Here is a 23,127-nt window from a genome sequence, read left to right on the forward strand (position 1 = left end):
CAGAACATGCTATCCATTAGAATGTGCTAGTGACCAAACTCAACTGGCCAGGCTTGAAAGGAACTGGCCCTGTCAGCAATCAGCCTTAACTAGCTAGCCTAGAAAAAAACTATTTCTAATGTGTAGCCAATAACTAGTCTCGTTGTAAGACCTAAATCACAGTCAAACTAGAAAGTTTTCATAATATCCATTTCAAACCAATTTCCTCATACATATAATAAGTATACTCATTTCAAAGTATAGAGTATCAACTCAGAATTCACATCTCCTTTCAAATTCTATATCATGCGATATTAAAATAGGACTAATCATCTCATTTTAGATGTCATGCAGTATTAAAATAGGAGTAGTCATCTCATTGCAAATTCTACAATGATGCTAATATATAAACCATTATTTTTATAATCATGCAAGAATAAGAACTCACGCTTGATCCATAATTTTTAAATTAATTTTTTATGCAAACATGCATCATATTCATCTAACCAAGTATGCATGATTTCCAAAATTCCAATTTCAAATATTCAAGATATTTTTCCATTCATCGATTTAAAAATTAAACAATATGAATTCTAATTCAAAATATGTGGCATGCAATGATAAAACCATCAAAGTTAGAGGAAACTTACAATTCAGATAGAAATTTAACAAATTAATAAGCCTTCTTCCTTAATCCTACTTATCATCCTAAAATCTAAAGATTGTGACACCCTTCCAAGACTCCATATCTCATCAATTTCTTGTTTCAAAGCCTAACTAGGGGTTTTCATTTTCAGAAGAAAAGGCCAAAGTAAGATTTAAAAGAGGGTGAGGGAGGCCAACACTAGTAGAGGCTAAAGAATCACAGTCAAAGGCTGTGGCTTCAAATAGAAAAAAATGGGTGAAAGTTGGAATAGGAGAGATAGAAAATAGAGTGATTTTTGGGCAGTCATAGATGGCGAGAGGGCTCTGTAGCCACCAGATAGGGGAAAGAGGAAGGGAAAAGGGGGCGTTGGAGATCGGAGCTTAGTGGTGATAATCCAGAGGAGAAAGAGAGGATTAACTAGAGGAATTTGAGAGAGGCGATATGGCCGACGTTTTCGAGGATAAGCTTAGCCATTCAACGGTTGGGATCAGCCCCAACAGCCGGATGCATGGCCGCTCCATATTGACCTTATGGAGTCCACACCAACCATGGTTATTCAATAGTCTTATCTCCACGGTTGAGGCTCAACAGAGAATTACAATTGCGGTTGTCTATTTCAAGCCCTAATTTTTTATTCAAATTTTAAAATGAATTCGGCTAATCATTTGCCAACTTCTTTTTGAGCAAACTATTTGCGGACTTTAGTTCAAAAAATGGCTCTCGCAAATGGTCTAGATAAGGCTTTGAATTTGATATTATACTTTACATTATATATATATATATATACATATATATATATATATATATATATATATATATATATATATATATATATATATATATATATATATATATATATCTGTCAACAACTGGAGTTAGTTTGATCCAACTCGACTTGTCACAAGTCATCACTTCTTATATGTATTCTCACATTTAACTAGAAAATTTTTGATGTAAACATGTAACTAGAACTTGCCTGATTCAAATTTCAGTTCGAATCCTCAACCTATGCATATTATCAATCTAGCATGGAGCATATTAAGCCTATAAAAAGTTTTGATGGACACGCCAAAAGGTCAATATACATGTTAACTATGAATTTTGGCATGCTCAAGGTATGACGATAGATTCTTTCCGTGCTGGCAACTCAAGCAAACTGATCACTTGGTCCCACGTAAAAGTCACAAAGAACAATATATACCTGCCCACTGAGGTATTTGCCTCGTTCCTTTTGCTTTATATACAGTGTGATGAATCCAGAAGGTTGGCACACAAGTCGACAACCCCTGCCAACCTCACTTCTTTGTTTTTGTTTTTCTTTTTGGAGAACCAACTTCACTGCTTATGTTTGCCGAAAGGCATGGTGCCGTGAAAATGATGACCACGCATGACAACTGATGTATTTACTTTGCTATTTCCCTAGTCTTTTCCAAAGATTTGGGACAAGAGCACTAACCGAACCATGCATGAGATATGTTTTTCCAAAGTTCTTGCATCACACTTACCTAGTATTCATACTGTTGATGAATCCATTATGTCTATTAGTTGTGTAGGTCATGTTTCAACACAGTAACACAACTTTTCTTTCTAATGCTATCTGTTATGGACAGTTAGATGGTGGTCTTGTACATTTTATGGTTACTCATCTTGACATATCTTAAACCATTCATATCATTGTCAGCTTATGAAAACTCCTAGATCTACTCATTATGGTGCTGTTTGGCACATTTTATGCTATGTTAATAGCATTTTTTTCATAGCTTGCATTTTACAGCCAATTCATCCTTATGCTTGAGCACTTATTTTGATGCTGATTGAACTAGTGATTATTTCTTTTTGGGTGACTCTCCCATCTCTTGATGCAGCAAGCAGCAGATTATTGTTTCCAAATCTAACATTGAGGCTGAATATAGGGCCGTCGTTGATGCTATTGATAAACTCATCTAATTCACATGGTTGTTAGAGGATATAGGAGTTACTCATCATAGTACTACCACTCTTTAGTATTTAGATTGTTCATAATAAATTATTTCAAGAACACACTAAATATATTGAAATTGTTTGTTACTTCGTTCACCAACACATTCACCATGGTATCGTGCAGCTTCTTTCCTTGTTTTATCAACATCGATATAAGACAAGTGACATTTCTTGCATTATTATTCGATAAGTTTGGTTAGGACCCCTTTAGTTTAGGTTCTATGTTTGGTAACGGCCTCATCTAAGCATCTTTGATTGGGGAAGCTTTCTTTTTCTCCCTGCATGTTATTAATTTTACGATCTATGAAGTAGACAATCTCACATAAACAGTACAAGTATACAATAAAAACAAATTTACTAGCCAAGTACAAACATAGCTATGCCTGGCAGAGTACATTACCTGTCTAGCTAATATATGCATGCTTATTCTTTGATTTTTCTATTCCGCATACCTCAGATCTTAGTATTGCAATTTGTTACGCTGTGTCTGGCAAAGAACAAATTTAGTTACCCACATCCTTGTCCGGAACAAGGATAAATTAAGTGAAAGTTCTCAAATGTTGCACAATTTTTCTTAACTTAATTGTTTTTAATTAAAGTTCAAACTATAATGTGGTATTATCTAGGTGCAAGATCAGTTAATTCCAATCCAATTTGAACCTGCAACTTCGGCCAAATTATATCAGCTAGCCTAGCTTTATTGGGTTTTCTTCAATTACAAAGCTCCATGTATTATGATTCTGAGCATGAGCATCAGCTAAGCCAACAACAAAGTTGAACAAGGTAAACGCGTGGGCCTACCAAATGAATTTTGCGAAGTTGGCTTACTATAGGTCAACTCTGTTTTAAAGTAATTAAGTTGGATCGATCCAAGGCAAGTCAGATTTGAGTTAAGATAAGTGGTAAGGTTGAATTTTTGCGGGTTGTAGTTCTTTGCGACCAAATCCAAGGAAGATCTGGAAACGAACTTTGAGATTTATAAAAAGCAAAAAATATAATAACTTCTATATGTATATGTATGTATGTATGTATGTATGTATGTGTGTATGTATCTTAAAATCCATCATGTATAATACTAGATATAATTTTTGCAAAAGCAATCTAAAATCCATCTGCAGAGGTCAACTTCAATACATATTCCATAATGGGTAGTGGGAACGGCCATCTACGTGCTTGATGTCAACGGGTGAGGGGAAAAATCGGCTCCTATTGGTCGAGTCCTGCTTTTGCTTTTGGGGAAGCACCATCCAGTTGGATCATTGTTACCGTGTGGAGTCGCGCGTGGGATCTTTGTCGTTTAATCTTGCTGATCCACGTGTCTTCTTCAACAAGAAAAATGCTGAACGTCACGTTACAAATGGTCGTAAAGTTATCAATGTCCGAGTTGAATCAATAACCAAGACACCGACTGTTCATTCTCTTTGAAGCACTAATAAGTTCGGATGGTCCACGAGGAATGCTAAGTGCCTCCTCCTCCCATTGTCCATCTTGGTAGCAACAAGGACTAAAGTAGGAGGCATTTGATATGAAGTGATAATCGCACAATCAAAGATGATATCGATGAAAGTGACGACATCACCATGTCTGATTACGCCATAGCGATCCTACATAGCAGAAATTTCAAATCATCTCTACTCCGCAAATCACAGCCTAACCTAGTGATAGAAAATCCATCATTGAGGTCCGGTATCCAAAATTGTTGTAGGATAGTGATCTTGGGCTAATATTTGGGAACAAAAATACTCCTCACTTCAACAAAAAAAAATAGTATATTAGTATATCTAATATATTATCTTGATATTTTATTGTATTATATTATATTGATATTATATATATTATATTTATGATATATTATATTACAATGTATTATTATTATCATATTATTATTTAATTATGATTTTAAATGATAATAGAAATATATTATTATACTTTTTATTTATATTATTAAATTATTTAATATATTACTTCTATTTACTTTATTTTTCTAATCAAAATATATATTAGGATTAAAATAATTATAAATTATTATAAATGATAATATTAATTCTATAACAACAATTAATATATTTTTATAAGATTAATAACTATATTTTAATGTAATATATCAGGCATAGTTTTAGTATTATATAGTTACTCATCTTATACTCTTCTGAAATTCCAAATGGGTTATTATAGATATTTGAGGATCTTTAAATATTGAAATAGCGATTTTAGATCATTGAGGATCAAATCATTTCGAAATAAGAATCATCGGTGATCTAAGATCACCTTAGTAATCGCATTTAGGTCACTAAATGCTATCTAGAGATGATGATCAGATCGGATTGAACTAGATATAGATAGATGGAATGTAGTATAGATCAAAAAAAATTATTAACTCGAACCTAATTTATTTATTAAGCAGGTCAAAATTTTAAATCTGAACCTAATCGTTTTATTAAATAAGCAATCAAACCTAATCTATAAGAGTTTAAATTAAATTAAATGGTTAGATGGTTAAACTTTGCCACCCCTTGTCAATATTAAACTTTGAGGAGTATGATTACTGAGTTGCAGTGTAAGTTTGCATCAAAAAATATTAATATAATAGCTATATATTGAATTAAAAAAAAGCACATATAACTGCTCAAGCACATATAACTGCAGCGTTTTTATGAGATTCCTTAAGAAAAGAAATGTCAGGTAACTTGCCATCCGTCAAACCGGATCGTCTTGTCAAGGTAGAGAGTGAATAAAAAATTAGTTTCTCCTCCATCTCAAGTGAGGCATCTCTCTCTTTATTCCAATTTTTTTAAAATTTTTGTGTCCAAGTCCCGTATGCACATACCATTGTGCGGTAATATGATAGTATTGATCTTGAAATATCAACATAACAAAAATTAAATTCATCAACATATCTTAACTCAAATTGTTAGCATCCAAACTCTTCATGCTAGATGTTCTACAATTGAATTATAGGCTGCAAATGGCCTTCATATTACTCGAAACAAAAGCAGAGAAGATCTAGTGCTGGTTCTATATGGTTTGTCGAAATATATGCTGGCCCTTCGCTTGTAGCGAGAACTTTTGCATATTAATTTCAACAGCATTCATGTTTGTCACACCATAAAAACAAATACTTTTTAAATAAATAATATTTTATTCAATATATTTTATATATTATAAATTATAATATTAGGGATAAGATAATTTATTTTCATCTTTATAACATATGGTGCATCATGATAAAAAAATATTTCTTATATGTAAATTTTTCAGAATAATTTTACTCAGAAAAATTATTTCTTATGAATTTGTGATGGTATTCATTTGGTTGGTTGGCTTTCTTCTTCTTCTTCTTCTTCTTCTTCTTCTTCTTCTTCTTCTTCTTCTTTGTGCTGCTGTTTAGGAAAAAAGGAAGGGGTGAGGAAGGGACAAGTCCACCTCTGCCCAGCAATCTCCATTGGGCCCCCATCCCACTAGGAGAATGTTCGGTACGGGCAGATCTAACAGTGTGTTGGGCATTCCGGCCGTTTTTACTCATAGCCTCTCTATCCGTGGGTCCGGCTCGTTTACCCTTTTGGGCTCCGACACAAATACTCCATGTGAGTGCGTCACATCTGGCGCCACCAAGGCTATGAGCAGACCAATAAACTCTTCCATCCCATGTATCCAAGTAGGAAGCATTTGGTCTCCACATTCAATCGACACCTGTGCATTTCGAATTCAGACTGTGCGAGTGGAAGTAATAGCCTAGTTTTGCTGAGCTACCACCTCAATGACGGTTGGTTGGCTTTTGACCCCACGTGTGGACAGTCTTGATGTTTGACCCATGTGGGACGCGTTACAGGCTGTTTAAGCGTCAACAAGATAACGTCCAATCATTGTCGCCTCCCTCTCCTCTCTCTCTCTCAATCTTGCAGTGGCTCAGGCCTCAAGTGTCACGGGGATGCCTAACTTTTAGCCTTGAGCCTTTGTCTTCTCCATCCCCTCCAATTATTCTCCAATCATTGCAGTCCATCCTTGATCAGGTGGCCCTAATCACACAAGACAAAGCCTCCTATTTTATAGTATAAATCCTCCGGTGGACCTCCACCCACCATCTCCACTGCTTTCGTGGATCTTGACTGAAAGGACGGGGGCCATTTGTCAAGATCACACCGTTGGTCCCCCTTCCCATTGTCATCTCAAAACATCCTGAGGATGTCTACACATGTCAAGATTGTGGCCATTAGATTTAATAGTGAGGACTATGATCAGCATGAATAATCCCATTAATTTTTTTTTCTTTTTTTTTGGAGTAGAAGAGGCAACAACCAGTTCTCCCAATTAGTAGACAAATAGTAAGACGAAGGCAAATACTTTTTAATTAATAAGTTAGAGTGGATTTAGAACCATTTTGGGCGCCTTGGAAAGAATCTAGCTTTGCAATATCTAGATTTGATGTAGACGAAAGATTTTGGTTCTAGCTAGCTTGGTCTATACCTACCCATGGTTGTATACTATGTGGTTTGTAGTATTCACAAATTAGAATGAATGTGGGATCAGTCCAACTTGTAGCTGGAGGTCTAGAATATGGATTCAAAGCCTGATTCATGCAGTCTTGATGGATATGGGTCAACTCGATGATAAAATAAGGCTAAATCAAGGATATCAGTTTTTCTTTATATCCCAAGTTATTCTATAGATTCTTTGGGATCTAAGTTTGGCTTAATTAGTATATATTCTCCAATGTCTATTTTCTAAATGTCCAATTTTTGGTAGACTACAACCCAACCTTGTTGCAGGAAGTGGTTTATTAACTTGCAAATGAAGCTTGGCTTATTGTCCATACTTTAGGCTAGGATAGATAACAATCAAGTTGTGCGTAAATTGGCTGAAAAGTTATCAACAATGGTCTATCCAGCCCATTTGCACCAATAAATATTAATTCATACGTGCTCTATCTTCTAAATATTGTCTCTACTCAAGTATTTATCATATCACTTAATTGAAAGGTTTTCTTAATGACAGGTGATGAGAAGATTTTATTGGCTACAAGGAGGATTTAAATTATTTACAAGCATATCTAATATGAAAGATGGAGGATTTTCCATCCAAAAATATCATTTATATTACTAGGAAGATTTGGCCAAGGACAAATGCATTCTAAAAAAACTAAATGAACAAAGGATGCAATGATGGATTACAATAGTTGGAATTAATTTCTACGTATCTTCTTGGAAATGAATTACATCACCACCTATTGCAATTTCACCAAGAGGTGGCGTGGAGAATGGATGGAAGTTTGTTTTCAAATCCAATGGTCATGGATCTCTTTGAACTACACTTGGAATGGCATCACCTATTGTATTGCATTAGTTGATGATAAAAAAACTTCTTGCATCCTCTTCTTGTGCATCTTTGTTTTACTTTGCATCCTATCTATCTAAATAGAGACATGAAGATAAAGGAGACTCTAATGTTTGCAAAATGGAAAAAGAAAGAAAATCTACGAAACAAGATATAGACAAAGTCGCATATTAATGTGAAAATTAGCTATGTTTCATATATCATACTTTATATATATTAATATTTGTACTAAAAAGTTATTAAATATCCAAATATCTCACATTTATGGAAAGGACATCATGTTTGCTAACTCTTGCTAGGACATGCAATGAACTAACTAAAATATAGATCTTCGACTAATTAAAACTGCTTTATAATACCAATAAATTCTAAAAGACATGCTGAAATTGAGTAGACTAGATTATGTCCGTTTTAGATGTAAAAGAATGAATATTTATCATTCTTTTTATTGTCTCAACTTGACACAAAGCTCTATTGAATTTGTTACCATGCCATTCATATCTTTGTTATGCATCGCTGTGCCAAGAATCTAAATCTAGAGTTAGCATAGCAAACAGAGAACAAACATATAGATAGATTTACATGGTTTGGTTTACGGCCTATATCCATAGACAAAAATGATCAGAGAAAGGTCACTAATAATAGCAAAAGAGTATAAAGCGAGGAGAAATTCTAATAAAAATATCTTAATCTTAACACAAAGACACACCCACAGCTGCCCACCACACATATTCTTGTTAATAACCTCTGACTCACATCATTATCATCATTTCTATTGTTACATATCTTGTGTCTCTTATTAAATTAATATCCTTTTTCATTCCTTTGCAAAATCGATATCTAGGCACAATTTCGTGATTGTTAATCCCCCCCCCCCCCCCGGGGCGCAAACTCTCTATTTTAAGAATAATAATGTGAGCACCATCAGTTTTGAAGAAATGCAGTTAATTGTTGACAAATGCTGTACATGAACTGCTCAATAGATTTTACTTATAATCGATTTGTCTATGAGCCACAATGCACCTAACCCAGGTATGGCTAAATACTTTATACTTAAATAGTGTTCTAATGGGGGGGGGTAGGCATGCGTAACCACCTGGTGGTGGGTGGTTCCGGAGTAGGAGGCGGACGATCTCCTTCAGAGCAGGTAAAGCCCTTCCTCATAATTTATTTCTGTAGATCTAGCTTAGAGATTAAATCTAAACGGGGAAGGAAGAAAATGAAAAAAATTGGGGGGGGGGGGGGGTAGGCATGCATAACCACTTGGTGGTGGGTGGTTCCGGAGTAGGAGGCGGACGATCTCCTTCAGAGCAAGTAAAGCCCTTCCACATAATTTATTTCTGTAGATCTAGCTTAGAGATTAAATCTAAACGGGGAAGGAAGAAAATGAAAAAAAAATGGGGGGGGGGGGGGGGGGGGAGGGGGGAAGGCGAGCATCGGCCGAGGCGGCCGCGACCTGTGTCGGCCATAGGCCACGGCGGTGCAGGCTATCGGCCGCGAGCACCAGTTGGGGCCGCGAGCCGCGGCATAGCCGCAGGCTACGGTGCGGCCGCAGGGGCGGCCGGTGCCGTTAACCGGCCGGGGAGCGCTGCCGGCTGCAACTCGGGTCCTCCTCTCCCCTCCGTGGGAGAAGAAAGAAGGGGAGGAAGAAAAAGAAGAAGAGAGGAAGAGGAAAAGAAGAAAAAGAAAAGAAGAAAGAAGAAAAGAAAACAAAAAATATGTTGTGGGCTTGAGATGGGCCTAATTTTGGCAATAGGCTTCAAATGACTTGGGCTTTATAGACCTGAGGTCAGACGGGGCCTGGTCCGAGCCAAGTGTTCTTAAACCCAAAAACTAATTGGGCCTGAAGTGCACAAACCTTAATAGAAGGACTAAATTGAATATAGTTTGAGGCTAAGTTCTCTTTAAATTAACTAAAATTAATAGGATTTAATTATAAGTTAACTAATTATGTTTCTGGGCCTGAATACAAATAGGCCCAGTAACTGAATCAGGCCAAGGGCTTAATTCAGAATTTAATTAAACTTCGAGCCTGAATGCAAATATCCCATATCTGAACTAGAAGGCTATTGGGTCTAAACTAGAAGATGAAATTGGCTCAGACCTATGCCAGAAGCTGAATAAGACCTGAATCAGATATTGAATCAGGTCAGAATCAGAAGCTGACCCAGACCTGATCCGAAAATTGGGTCAGATCAACCAGAATGCAATTGGCTCAGGCCTGAAATAGAAATTTGGTTCAAACCTAAATCAGAAAATTAATTAGACCAAAATCAGACATTGGGTCAGACCCAAATTAGGAATTTGAGTAGACCTAAATTAGAAATTGAACCAGGTTAGGGACCTAAGAATGAAATTGACTCCTATAGATGGGTTGTAAACGGATTAATTAAGAAAGAATGTAAATAAATGAAATTGAACATGCAATTAATAGGTAATTTGATGATGTTGTTAAGTAATTAAAGAATTGGCACCTAAACCTAGAAATTGGTGAGCAAATTAAGGTAAGTGACCTTGCATGTTTTATCAAATATATGTGACTATTTGATTATGAAATCGTATATTGATGACCCAAAGATTGATTTAAAGATTGACTTTGATGATCACAAAATCTTGAAGTATAAATACTAATGTTTGTGTTGCAAGGAGAAAGATATTTATTTTGCAAGGAACATAGCAAGTTGGAAGAACACAAGAAGGCCTCCAAAGCTCTCAAGAAAAGTTGGAAGAAAGTTACAAATTATTGGCCCAAGTTTCAAGTTCAAAGGATTCAATTTGGAGGAGCAAATTCAAAGAAAAATTCAAAAGAATAGTCTTCGAGTCGACTCCTGAGGAATTCGAGTCGACTCCGATGCTTGTCGAGTCAACTCCAGAGTAGAACGAGTCGACTCCAGGGTGAAACAGGCAGAAAAGTCAGAGAGCGATTTTCGACCCTGAGATTCGAGTCGACTCCTGTGGAACACGAGTCGACTCCAATGGTTGGCGGGTCGACTCCAAAAAAAAGCGAGAGTCGACTCTCAGTGGAACACAAAGAAAAAGTCAGAGGATCAGTTTTCGGACTCTGAGATTCGAGTCGACTCCCAGACAGCTCGAGTCGACTCCAAGGCAGCGCTACACCAAGATGGCAGAAGGCTGTGTTTCGAAAACTGAGAGCCGAGTCGACTCCGGAACAATTTGAGTCGACTCCAAGACCAGACAAGCCAAAAATACAGAGGATCAGTTTTCGGGCTCTGAGAGCCGAGTCGACTCCAAGAGAATCCGAGTCGACTCGAGGAAGAAAATCAGAAAGAATGTCCTCTGAATTCATGGGATGAGCCGACTCCGAAGATGCCAAGTCAGCTCCAGATGTTGACGAGTCGACTCCGGGTTAAGACGAGTCGACTCCTAGTCGAGGATGCACAATAATTCAAATTTGGAACAGTGGCCGAGTCGTCTCCAGTAAAGCACGAGTCGACTCCTGCAACAGACGAGTCGACTCCTGATCGCGCGAGTCGACTCCGATCCCAACGGTAATATTGTCAGGAAGTGCAGACTGTGTCCAACGGCTCTATTTTTCTCTCTAACGGCTAGATTTCTGGTTCCACGACATGTAAAGCTATAAAATCAAGAGGAGAGCTAGGGAAGACGGCATGGAAGTGGGAGAAAACATTTAGGAAAGAGATTACAAGGAAAATCTCCCATAAGCACAAAAAGGGCCATTCAAAGTGAAATAGAGAGAAGAAGAGCATCCAAGTGAATCCCAAAGCTTCCTCTTCATCCGTGTGCTGCCTCGGAAATCCTCTACTTCATGCCAAATCAGAAGAGGGTCAAGTAAAGAAGAAGCCGAGCTCCTTCATCTTCAAAACTCGTTTGAGGGCTTCTCTTTACTCTCTTTGTTTATATTGTTATATTTGCTTATTTAAGAAGCTTTGATTTGTTTTACACTTTGTTTTAATATCCTGTAATTTGATTCAATCAAGGGATTGAATCAAGGGGTTAAGGTTTGTTGGTAAGCCAAAGGGAAAACCAACGGTGTTAGGTTTGTTGGTGAGCCGAGGGTAAAACCAACGTGTAAGGGTTCGATTGTGATCCCGGGAAAACAATCGGAGTGGTTCTAGTCGGTGAGCCTGGGAAAACCGACTGAGTTCGTTGTGCGCTCGTAAAACAACAAGTTGGGTTGTGAGCTTGTAAAACAACCGGCTGTAATCTGTAGGATTATAGTGAAATTCCCAAGAGGTCTTGGGGAGTGGATGTAGGTGCTGGGGTGCACCGAACCACTATATGTTTGTTGTGTTTGTAATGCCTCTTGTCATTGTCTAACTAACACACTTACTTACTTAGATAGATTGCTTGCTTAACTGTTATCCGCACATCCTTTAGTTGCAAGCATATTCAATCAAGTCACATTCTATACATCAAACTGTTGCTAAGTTTGACTTTCACTGTGCATCCATACAACTTAGCATAATTAATCAAAAACTTTCAGAAGTTGGTTAAAAGTTTTAAAAGACCCAATTCACCCCCCCTCTTGGGTTGTATCTACTGGGCAACAAGTGGTATCAGAGCGGGTGCTCTAAGTTTAATTATTGATCTCACGATCAAGAGCCAAAGATCATGACAACTCAAATAGATAGTTTTCTAGGAGAAGGACAATCAATTGATACACCTCCACTATTTAATGGCACAAACTACACACATTGGAAAATACGCATGCGCATTTTTATTCAATCACAAAACTATTATTTATAGAAAATCATAATAAATGACCTTCACACACTCTCTCAAACTATTAATGAAAACGACTTAGCACAATTGAATGCTAATGCTATGAACATGTTATATTGTGCTATTCAAGAAACGAAGTTTAATGAAATTTCTGCATGCTTATCTGCTAAGGAGATCTGGGATACTTTAGAAAATATTTATGATAAATCTCAGATTAGCTCACATGTGCTTCAATTGCCTACTAACAATGAGATTGCAGAAAAAGGTGTTGAATCTCCCACCTCAGTCGAGTCGACTCCAAGTATTCCAGAGTCGACCCTCAAGTTAACCGAGTCGACTCCAATAAGGACCGAGTCGACTCCGAGGCAAATCAGCTTCCTAAAGACAAAGAAGAAGAGGAAGCAAGAAAGAAAGAAAGAGATAAAAAGGAAGAAAGTCTTGACCAAGGAAGAGTCAAGCAAGAAAATAAAAGCTAGGAGCAACAATAATGATATTAGCTCCAAGGAACTACAAGAGGTAACTAACTTTTGCTTTATGGCACAAGAAGATAAGGTAAAATCTGAATCTAATTTTACACCAAATGAATTTCATGAAGAATTTTCTTATGATGAACTTTTAAATGCTTTTCATGAGTTGTATGGTGAATGTAGTAAATTAGCTATGAAAAATAAAAATCTTAAAAAGCTAAATTTGGAAATTTCAAAAGAAAGAAATTCTATTGCTGAAATATACGACAAACTAAATTCTGAAAATAAAAGCTTAAGGTCATTTTCAGAAGAATTGATTCAGAAAAATCATAGCTTAATTAAAGAAAATCAAAACTTAAGCAATGAAATTAATCAATTAAAATCTTTTATCAACAAATTCACCGTAAGTTCAGAACGATTAAAAATGATGTTTGAAAGCCAATATGTTGCTTATGATAAATCAAAACTTGGCTTGACTCCTTTACTTAACAATAAATCTCTAGAGAAAAAGGTTATCAATTCACCAAGCAAACCATTAAATAAGATAACTTATTTCAAACACGAAAAGAATGGGCATAACAACTTTTCCCATCATTCTAACACAATTAAATTAAAAGGTAAAGTTATTACTATTAAACAGATTTGGGTTCCAAAAGGAACTATATGTCCTAACTCTCAAGGACCCAAGCAAGCTTGGGTACCCAAAATGAAAATATGAGGATGCAAACATAGGTGTGCCAAGATGCCCATGGAATAAAAGAAACTTAAAATATACTTATGAAAAGTTATTAATAATAATAATAAGGAAATCAGTAATCCTTGCATCTCATCATTATTTTTGCTTTAGTATTTGATTAAAATATGAATTGCATGTATTGATCAATTTTGTGATATAGAAAATACTTTTGGAAATATAATCAAATCACTTCATTTTATAAGATACTTTACTCACCATTGGATAAAGTTGCTAAATGATTAATCATTATTAAGATTAATTCTATGAATTCTCTATATGCTTGATTGAGAGTTTTTATCCATGGCATTATTGTTTATTGATCATAGATATGATAATGTGTACTTGGTATGCTTTTGAATATATGCACTATGAATACCAAGATTAAAGAAACCATCCTTGGCACATAGAATCAACTCATGCTAGTATGTACTTAATCTCAAAAGACCTTGCCATAGGCTTACTTAGATTATCTACTTAAAGGTCAAAGTTTTGCTATGCATGCTAACTAAGGAAACAAACAAAAATCATTTCTAAATCTAAAGATGTTGTTTCCATCTCTAAGTTTTCAAAAGCTTACATTGGATTTGTTCTTGGAAAATAAAACTGAAGTATTTTTCTGTATTTACTGAATCTTGTAAAAGCGTTTCAAATGAAAAAGGTTTCCAAACTGTGAAGATCATGGCACAGTGTTGAAAACCAAAATCCTGATTAAGGTTATACAGAAAATAATATTAAATTCAATTATTTCAGCTCCAAGGACATCATAAGTAAAATAGGGTTAATAGAATTCTTGAAGAAATGAAAAAGACAATTATGTATGATAGTCATCTACTTAAATAATTTTTAAAAGACTATCATCACTGCTTGTCATACATATGATTTCTATTAGATCCAGTTTTGATGAAAACTCCTTATGATCTTCTGAAAAATGGAAAATGAACCATTGCATATCTTTCATATTTTTCAGTCGTACATACTATACTTGATATGCTCTTATGAAAATAATGCCAAATCTGATAAAGATACTTCTATCCTTGGATATCATTCATCAAGCAATGCATATAGAACATTCATGAAAAATTCTAGTTGTAGAGGTATCAATTCATTTTATTCTTTATGAGACTAATGATTTATTATCAAGATACTAAGATCAAATTATATATGCATATGGTTAATCTTTTACATATAACAATCTAAAAACATGTTAATAATTAGAACCAAATTGAGTTTTTCAGAAATGCACTTAATGAAGAAAAATTGATGACTACTAAAAGACTAAATCACGAAAAGATGAAATAGATCTTGATGAAATTTTTGCATGATTAGAAGTCAAGATCACCATCATCATGTGCTTGCTTTATGAGCTTTATATTCTGTCAAATGAATGTGTAGAATGCACTCCTATGTGGTTATTTCATTAAAAAGGAGATCTATGTTAAATAACCACCATATTTGAAAACACTCATTACAAATATGTTAAAGCAATATATAATTTGGAACAAGCATCAACAGCATGATACAAAAGCTTAAGCAACCTTTTTGATAGAAAGTAATAGTGATAAATCTTTGCATCAAAAAGAAGAATTTGTGATATCTTACTTGCTCAAAGTTTACATTGATGACATCATTTTTGGTTCTACTAATGAAGAGTTATATGAAGACTTTACTTAGCTCATGCAAGGAGAGTTTGAAATACGTATGATGAATGAATTAACATCTTCTCTCAAACTCCAAATTAAGACAAACAGGAAAGGGGATCTTCATTGACCAACGTTAGTCCACAAGAAAACTCCTATAGAAGATTAGCATGAAGAAGGTATATCTATGACCCCATCTTGTAGAATTTGAAAAGGATGAGCAAAGTAGATCTATTGTTTAAAGCTGTATTGAAGCATGATAGAATAATTATTTTATCATACAGCTAGTAGACCTGAATGTATGCTTATTATGTGACCTTATGCAAGACTTCAATCCAACTTTAATGAATCATATTTTGAAAGAAACAACCGTTTAAGATAAGTTGATTAGAACCTAGCTAACATATCCTTTTGATAATTATCTTAAGCAAATAGAATCTAAACTAAATTGATTTTGGAAATAAGAAATTGATTTGACCTTGATAAATCTTTCTATTGCCTCACATGCTTGTTCTTGAACTATCTTGGTTAATGAAACTATTTCTTTAGTTCAAGTGATATGTGCTTGCTTATATTTAGGCAATCTCTTGAGTAAAGTGACTCAATATTCAACTATTATCTTATCTTAAATTGAGTCATCTAGTTAGAAATATGTTGGATGAATGGGTTGTATCTTAAAGAAACTAAAGACTTTCTTTCAAGAAAGAAAAGGAGTTTGGTAATAATGCAGAATTCTTGAGCAAGAAAAATGAGTGATTTCAGCTTGAAGGACACCTCCACATAAGATACAATAAACATTCACATGCAAACAAGAGAGAGGATCTTCTTCAGCCAAAAGTTCACACATAAGAAATCTAGTTTGGCTTGAAGAACATATAATGAATAAGTAATTCTAGATATCTCTCTCATAAATTAGCTGAGCAAAGTCAATAACTTTAAATCTTATTATGACATGATTAAAATCATTAATTGTTAATCTTTTGATATCATGTCCATATATGTATTAATTGACTTATGCTTTTGGAAATTATTTCATGGTTTGCTCAAACTAAAATATTTCTATGGATATATCATAACCATGAAATACACAAGTATATGATTAAAACTTTGATTTAGAATGACTTGTGAGAAGCTACGAATTCTTGGGCATAATGAAAATGTTGTTTGCATGATATACCTCTATATGATACATTTGATTATTTCTTTATTCTGCTCTTTCATGTAAATTACTTGAGAATAACAAAATGAAAGAGAGATAAAGAAAAGAAAATGAACATTATTCAAGAGAAGTAAAGATCTAAGTAAAAGGCAAATACTTCAATCTTAAGGAAAAGCAAAACAAGCATAATATATTCGGCACATTTGGAAGGAATAAAATTCATAATTAATTACACTTAAACAGGAATAATTTGAAGTAAACATTTTAACCTTTCTATATTGCTCATCATAGGGATGGTGCCAATGGGGAGGCTAGTGGTAGTACCCGGCACTATTTGACCCAACTATTCGGTGTAGGGCATATTAGGGACGGCACAAGAGGGAGGCTAGTGGTAGTACCTCGTGCCCCTTCCCAACTCCACCGGATAGGGAGCAAATAGAGTATAGAGCATAAGAAAGTAAAAATGAAAGACAAAGTAAATGAAAATATATAAGAAGAATCAAGTCAAATTTTTTTTAATCACTTGAAAACACACTTTAAGGATGAAATCAGTGCAAAATTATATTTAAATAGGGGGAGTTTATTTGAAAAGAATTGATTTTGATCCTTAACATTCTTACTCTTAATATTCTAATGCATGACTTAACACATAATATATTTTGCATATGGCATGATGCTTTAAATTATGGATTCTCAATATTTTGTAATGCTTCATGCTTGGACAATTTGATTGATTGTTTGAAATACTACATAAAATTTTTGTTTGGTAAGAAAATTCAGATTTGTCATTCACAATCATCGTTAAAATGTGAAAGTTGAAATGAGAAGAGAAAGATATCTCTATTTAGGCAAAATGAATTGATCTTGATCTATCTTTCTACTTGCCTAACTTTGATACATAATATCCTAATACTTGTTAAAATATCCTCCATTTTGTATCGAAACTCAATACTAAATACAAAGATTCTGAAAGTGCTCTAATGTTATTGAAATATGTGTTTTCAATCTTAGTAATTTAAGATGAGCTACAAAGTAGAAGATACATATCTCAAATTTTGAGAGCCTTCTTGAAAATTCTTATGAAAATTCAGAATCTGATTTTGTATAAAAGCTTAAACTCAATATGATTTCTAAATAAAATCTTAATTTAAGAAAAACAGAATTAATTTTGATGCCTTGGCTGATTGCTCCGATACGCATCCGAAACATATCTTTTCTTATCATTAAAATCTACTAATATTGGTCTAAATGATCAATGATCTTGATTGCAAGCAAATATTTTTAAATATATGATTTTATTTTGATATTAAAAATATTTATTGTGCTTCATGTATACATTGCTGAAAAACTGTGATTAAGAAATTGAGTTCTATAAATATATATATTTCAATGATCATCTATATGTTTTTCTCTCCTACATTATTAAAGACAGAATAGAGTGAATGATCTTAAAGCAAGAAATATTTCAGCTCACTCGAATGATTCTAAAAGAAAGAAAATGTGAATGCCTTTGAAAGAAACTGAGCTTCAAATGAATCATTTTCTGATTAATATTTCTATACATTTTTCTCAAAGATTAAGAGGAAGCATAACTTGTTCTTGAAAGATTAAAAAGAGTGATTGCTATAAATTTTGAATAATTCTAGATCACTCTACATTCTTGATATCATAAAGTTTCAGTTTTATTCACGTTTATCATTAAAATCTGAAATTCAACAAAAGAAAAGAATGATTAAAGAAGAATGCATCTTTTGAGGGGGAGCTTTGGATATTCAGTATCTCATACCTTGATTTTTATGGATTGATTTTGATGAACCTCCTTATATTGCAATACTTGCTTTAAAGGTTGTCTATAAAGGTTGTCTTATCTCAAACATTGAGTCTTATGAAAATAAGCTGATACTTATAGAAAATATATTTGTTTTGAGATTGACAATTTTATTGAACATTATCTTCAAACTCTAAACTGTTAAATGGAATAATCAATTGAGGGGGAGAAAGAAAATTTCAGAAGGAGAGGTATTATGGAACTTAATCGCATAAATCTATAACTAAAGGAGAGAGACAGAATACTAAATGAAAAGTGATCCTAATACTCTCCAATATGTATCATCTGAAATTTAAATCTGAAAATCTTTATGATACACCTTGAGGATTGTTATTTGGTTAATATTTCTTATGCATCCATCATGAACCAAATTGCAATTCAAATAGTTGATCTTAAGAGCCTCTAATTTAATGAAAAAGGGGGAGAATAATGTGTTAAATTTTCTTGAGTATCTCTCAGAAAATCTATTTTGGAATTCACTAATGAGATCTAATTGGCCTGCTCTTTAGAACTTAAATTGTGTGCCAATTCATATTTTTTATGTATCAAATTGTGCTTATTTTCTAAAAGAACAAAAGAAAGTCTTTAAAAGAGCTCTGAGATGAATCATAAATTGCATGAATTCATATTTTGGTATTTGTGCCCCAATGCTCTTATTATCATAAAAGAACCTTGAAGTCATTAAGAATTAATGATCCAACATGATGATATGTCTTTCAAATATATAAGTTTTGATCTTTTACTCTGAAAATCAATTAAATTGCTCTCATGTTGATAAAATACTTAATAGATTGGGCAAAAGGTCTTAAATGAACAAGCTTTCATACTTATTAAAGAGAGGTTAGATTTCCACTCATGTGTTTCCTTGAATATCATTTGTGGTACTTCTTGTATTAACCTAAGGAAGATTTCACTTATACTTGATTAGAAAACTATTGTGGTACTTCTTGTATTAGAAAACTTCTTGAAATCATATTCGATGTGTTCTGCTCTGAAATTATCTTAATTGGCTCTGATCTATGCTTCTTAATCTGATTCTAACATTCAAATCAGAGTACAATAAGGGAAAGAAATATTTGAGTATTCTTATCTTTGTGCTTAATGTTTCACTATCTTTTTGATGTTGTCAAAAAGGGGGAGAAATATCTAAGTATATGCTCAATGCTTTATGTTTTGAATTGAATACAAATCAGCTTAAATTGAAATATGTTGATTGTGTTAAGCTGATTAAATCTAAAGCATTATCATGAAGTATGTTTTAAATATATATGTTTTCTACTTCATGCAACTTAGCTATGTATTACTTCTAGAAAATAATATCTTTTATATTGCATATACTCCAAGTTTTGTTATCATCAAAAAGGGGGAGACTGATGACCCAAAGATTGATTTAAAGATTGATTTTGATGATCACAAAACCTTGAAGTATAAATACTAATGTTTGTGTTGCAAGGAGAAAGATATTTATTTTGCAAGGAACATAGCAAGTTGGAAGAACACAAGAAGGCCTTCAAAGCTCTCAAGAAAAGTTGGAAGAAAGTTACAAATTATTGGCCCAAGTTTCAAGTTCAAAGGATTCAATTTGGAGGAGCAAATTCAAAGGAAAATTCAAAAGAATAGTCTTCGAGTCGACTCCTGAGGAATTCGAGTCGACTCCGATGCTTGTCGAGTCAACTCCAGAGTAGAACGAGTCGACTCCAGGGTGAAACAGGCAGAAAAGTCAGAGAGCGATTTTCGACCCTGAGATTCGAGTCGACTCCTGTGGAACACGAGTCGACTCCAATGGTTGGCGGGTCGACTCCAAAAAAAAGCGAGAGTCGACTCTCAGTGGAACACAAAGAAAAAGTCAGAGGATCAGTTTTCGGACTCTGAGATTCGAGTCGACTCCCAGACAGCTCGAGTCGACTCCAAGGCAGCGCTACACCAAGATGGCAGAAGGCTGTGTTTCGAAAACTGAGAGCCGAGTCGACTCCGGAACAATTTGAGTCGACTCCAAGACCAGACAAGCCAAAAATACAGAGGATCAGTTTTCGGGCTCTGAGAGCCGAGTCGACTCCAAGAGAATCCGAGTCGACTCGAGGAAGAAAATCAGAAAGAATGTCCTCTGAATTCATGGGATGAGCCGACTCCGAAGATGCCAAGTCAGCTCCAGATGTTGACGAGTCGACTCCGGGTTAAGACGAGTCGACTCCCAGTCGAGGATGCACAATAATTCAAATTTGGAACAGTGGCCGAGTCGTCTCCAGTAAAGCACGAGTCGACTCCTGCAACAGACGAGTCGACTCCTGATCGCGCGAGTCGACTCCGATCCCAACGGTAATATTGTCAGGAAGTGCAGACTGTGTCCAACGGCTCTATTTTTCTCTCTAACGGCTAGATTTCTGGTTCCACGACATGTAAAGCTATAAAATCAAGAGGAGAGCTAGGGAAGACGGCATGGAAGTGGGAGAAAACATTTAGGAAAGAGATTACAAGGGAAATCTCCCATAAGCACAAAAAGGGCCATTCAAAGTAAAATAGAGAGAAGAAGAGCATCCAAGTGAATCCCAAAGCTTCCTCTTCATCCGTGTGCTGCCTCGGAAATCCTCTACTTCGTGCCAAATCAGAAGAGGGTCAAGTAAAGAAGAAGCCGAGCTCCTTCATCTTCAAAACTCGTTTGAGGGCTTCTCTTTACTCTCTTTGTTTATATTGTTATATTTGCTTATTTAAGAAGCTTTGATTTGTTTTACACTTTGTTTTAATATCCTGTAATTTGATTCAATCAAGGGATTGAATCAAGGGGTTAAGGTTTGTTGGTAAGCCAAAGGGAAAACCAACGGTGTTAGGTTTGTTGGTGAGCCGAGGGTAAAACCAACGTGTAAGGGTTCGATTGTGATCCCGGAAAAACAATCGGAGTGGTTCTAGTTGGTGAGCCTGGGAAAACCGACCGAGTTCGTTGTGCGCTCGTAAAACAACAAGTTGGGTTGTGAGCTTGTAAAACAACCGGCTGTAATCTGTAGGATTATAGTGAAATTCCCAAGAGGTCTTGGGGAGTGGATGTAGGTGCTGGGGTGCACCGAACCACTATATGTTTGTTGTGTTTGTAATGCCTCTTGTCATTGTCTAACTAACACACTTACTTACTTAGATAGATTGCTTGCTTAACTGTTATCCGCACATCCTTTAGTTGCAAGCATATTCAATCAAGTCACATTCTATACATCAAACTGTTGCTAAGTTTGACTTTCACTGTGCATCCATACAACTTAGCATAATTAATCAAAAACTTTCAGAAGTTGGTTAAAAGTTTTAAAAGACCCAATTCACCCCCCCTCTTGGGTTGTATCTACTGGGCAACATATATGACTATTTATATTTTCACAAAATTAGGATCAAGCATGTGTTAGCAAATATTGCATGATTTTAACTGATTGACATTCATCATGATTATCATGCCATATACATAAATTTATGATGATATAGAAGTTGCACGAAAAGCAAAATTTACAGCATGATCATGAATTTCATATGTCATGATGTCATTATTCATTTTTTAATGTATCTATGAGATATGATTTACAAAAGAAATTATATGATTTAAGAACTCTTAGATCGCTATGTATGACCCCCACTAGTGGGTAAAAGTAGCATAGTTTTATGACCCCCGCCAGTGGGTAGAAGTAACTTGGCTTTATAACCCCAGCGAGTGGGTAAACGTAACTTGGCTTTACGACCTTAGCCAGTGGGTAATGGTAACTGTAAGATGACCTTGCAGTGGTAAATGCTTTGCTGTAGGAATAAGAGCGTGAAAGAGTAGATGCCCTATAAGCCAATCATTTGATGGGTTTCTCTTTGTAATCCTCCAAATCATGTACTTTGACACTCGATATATATCAATAAAGGCATTGTGTTTCATCATTTGCTGCTTATCTATTTTATTATTGGATGATGAACCCCATAAATTAGGGCATTGGTTTTAGGGTTATGATGAGATCATACCTGTTGGGGGAATAAGATTTTTCCCCCCCAGGTGACACAAATGCCCCCAAGAAGCCGCACAATCGCTGACCCTGAACAGCCAAAGTCGGCGTCCGACCTCGGAACGCCCGACCTCGAGACCTTCGACCTAGAAAAATCCTGATGCTCAAGGTCTACCCTTGTCAGCCACCTACTACGGCCGTACTCCTCTGAGGTCCAACTGAGCACCATATCCTGCCGCTGCTTCAGCATTTATTGCGCATGGCTACTGTAAACCTCCAGTTCACTCAACAATCAATGCGGATCTCCGGCTTACTCCACAATTAATGCGGATCTCCGGCCTACTCTGCAATTAATGCGGATCTCCGGCTTACTCCACAATTAATGCGTATGGCTCCTGTCATCTACGGACTCTCAGCTCTCCACGGCAAGTTAGCCCAGCAGAGTCTGGTCAACCATGATAAGTCTCTGATCTCGGCCATACCTCTGACACCAATGCAATGATTCGCCTGGTAGCGTACTGGTTCGGGTCGTACGACGCCCTCACCGCCGACATCAGCACAATGATTCGCCTGACCGTGCGCCGACCTGAGCCACATGCCGAGCCGTACTATGGCCTCGCCCTGTTACATCGCAGGTAAACCGACCCCCACCTATAAAAGGGAGCCTTGGCTTCTCAGGAGGGGATTGGGAAATTCCGTGC

The sequence above is a fragment of the Phoenix dactylifera genome, chromosome 5 (assembly GCF_051530095.1).
Source record: "Phoenix dactylifera cultivar Ajwa chromosome 5, Ajwa_hap1_PhDact_Kaust_v1.1, whole genome shotgun sequence".
Lineage (NCBI taxonomy): Eukaryota > Viridiplantae > Streptophyta > Magnoliopsida > Arecales > Arecaceae > Phoenix > Phoenix dactylifera.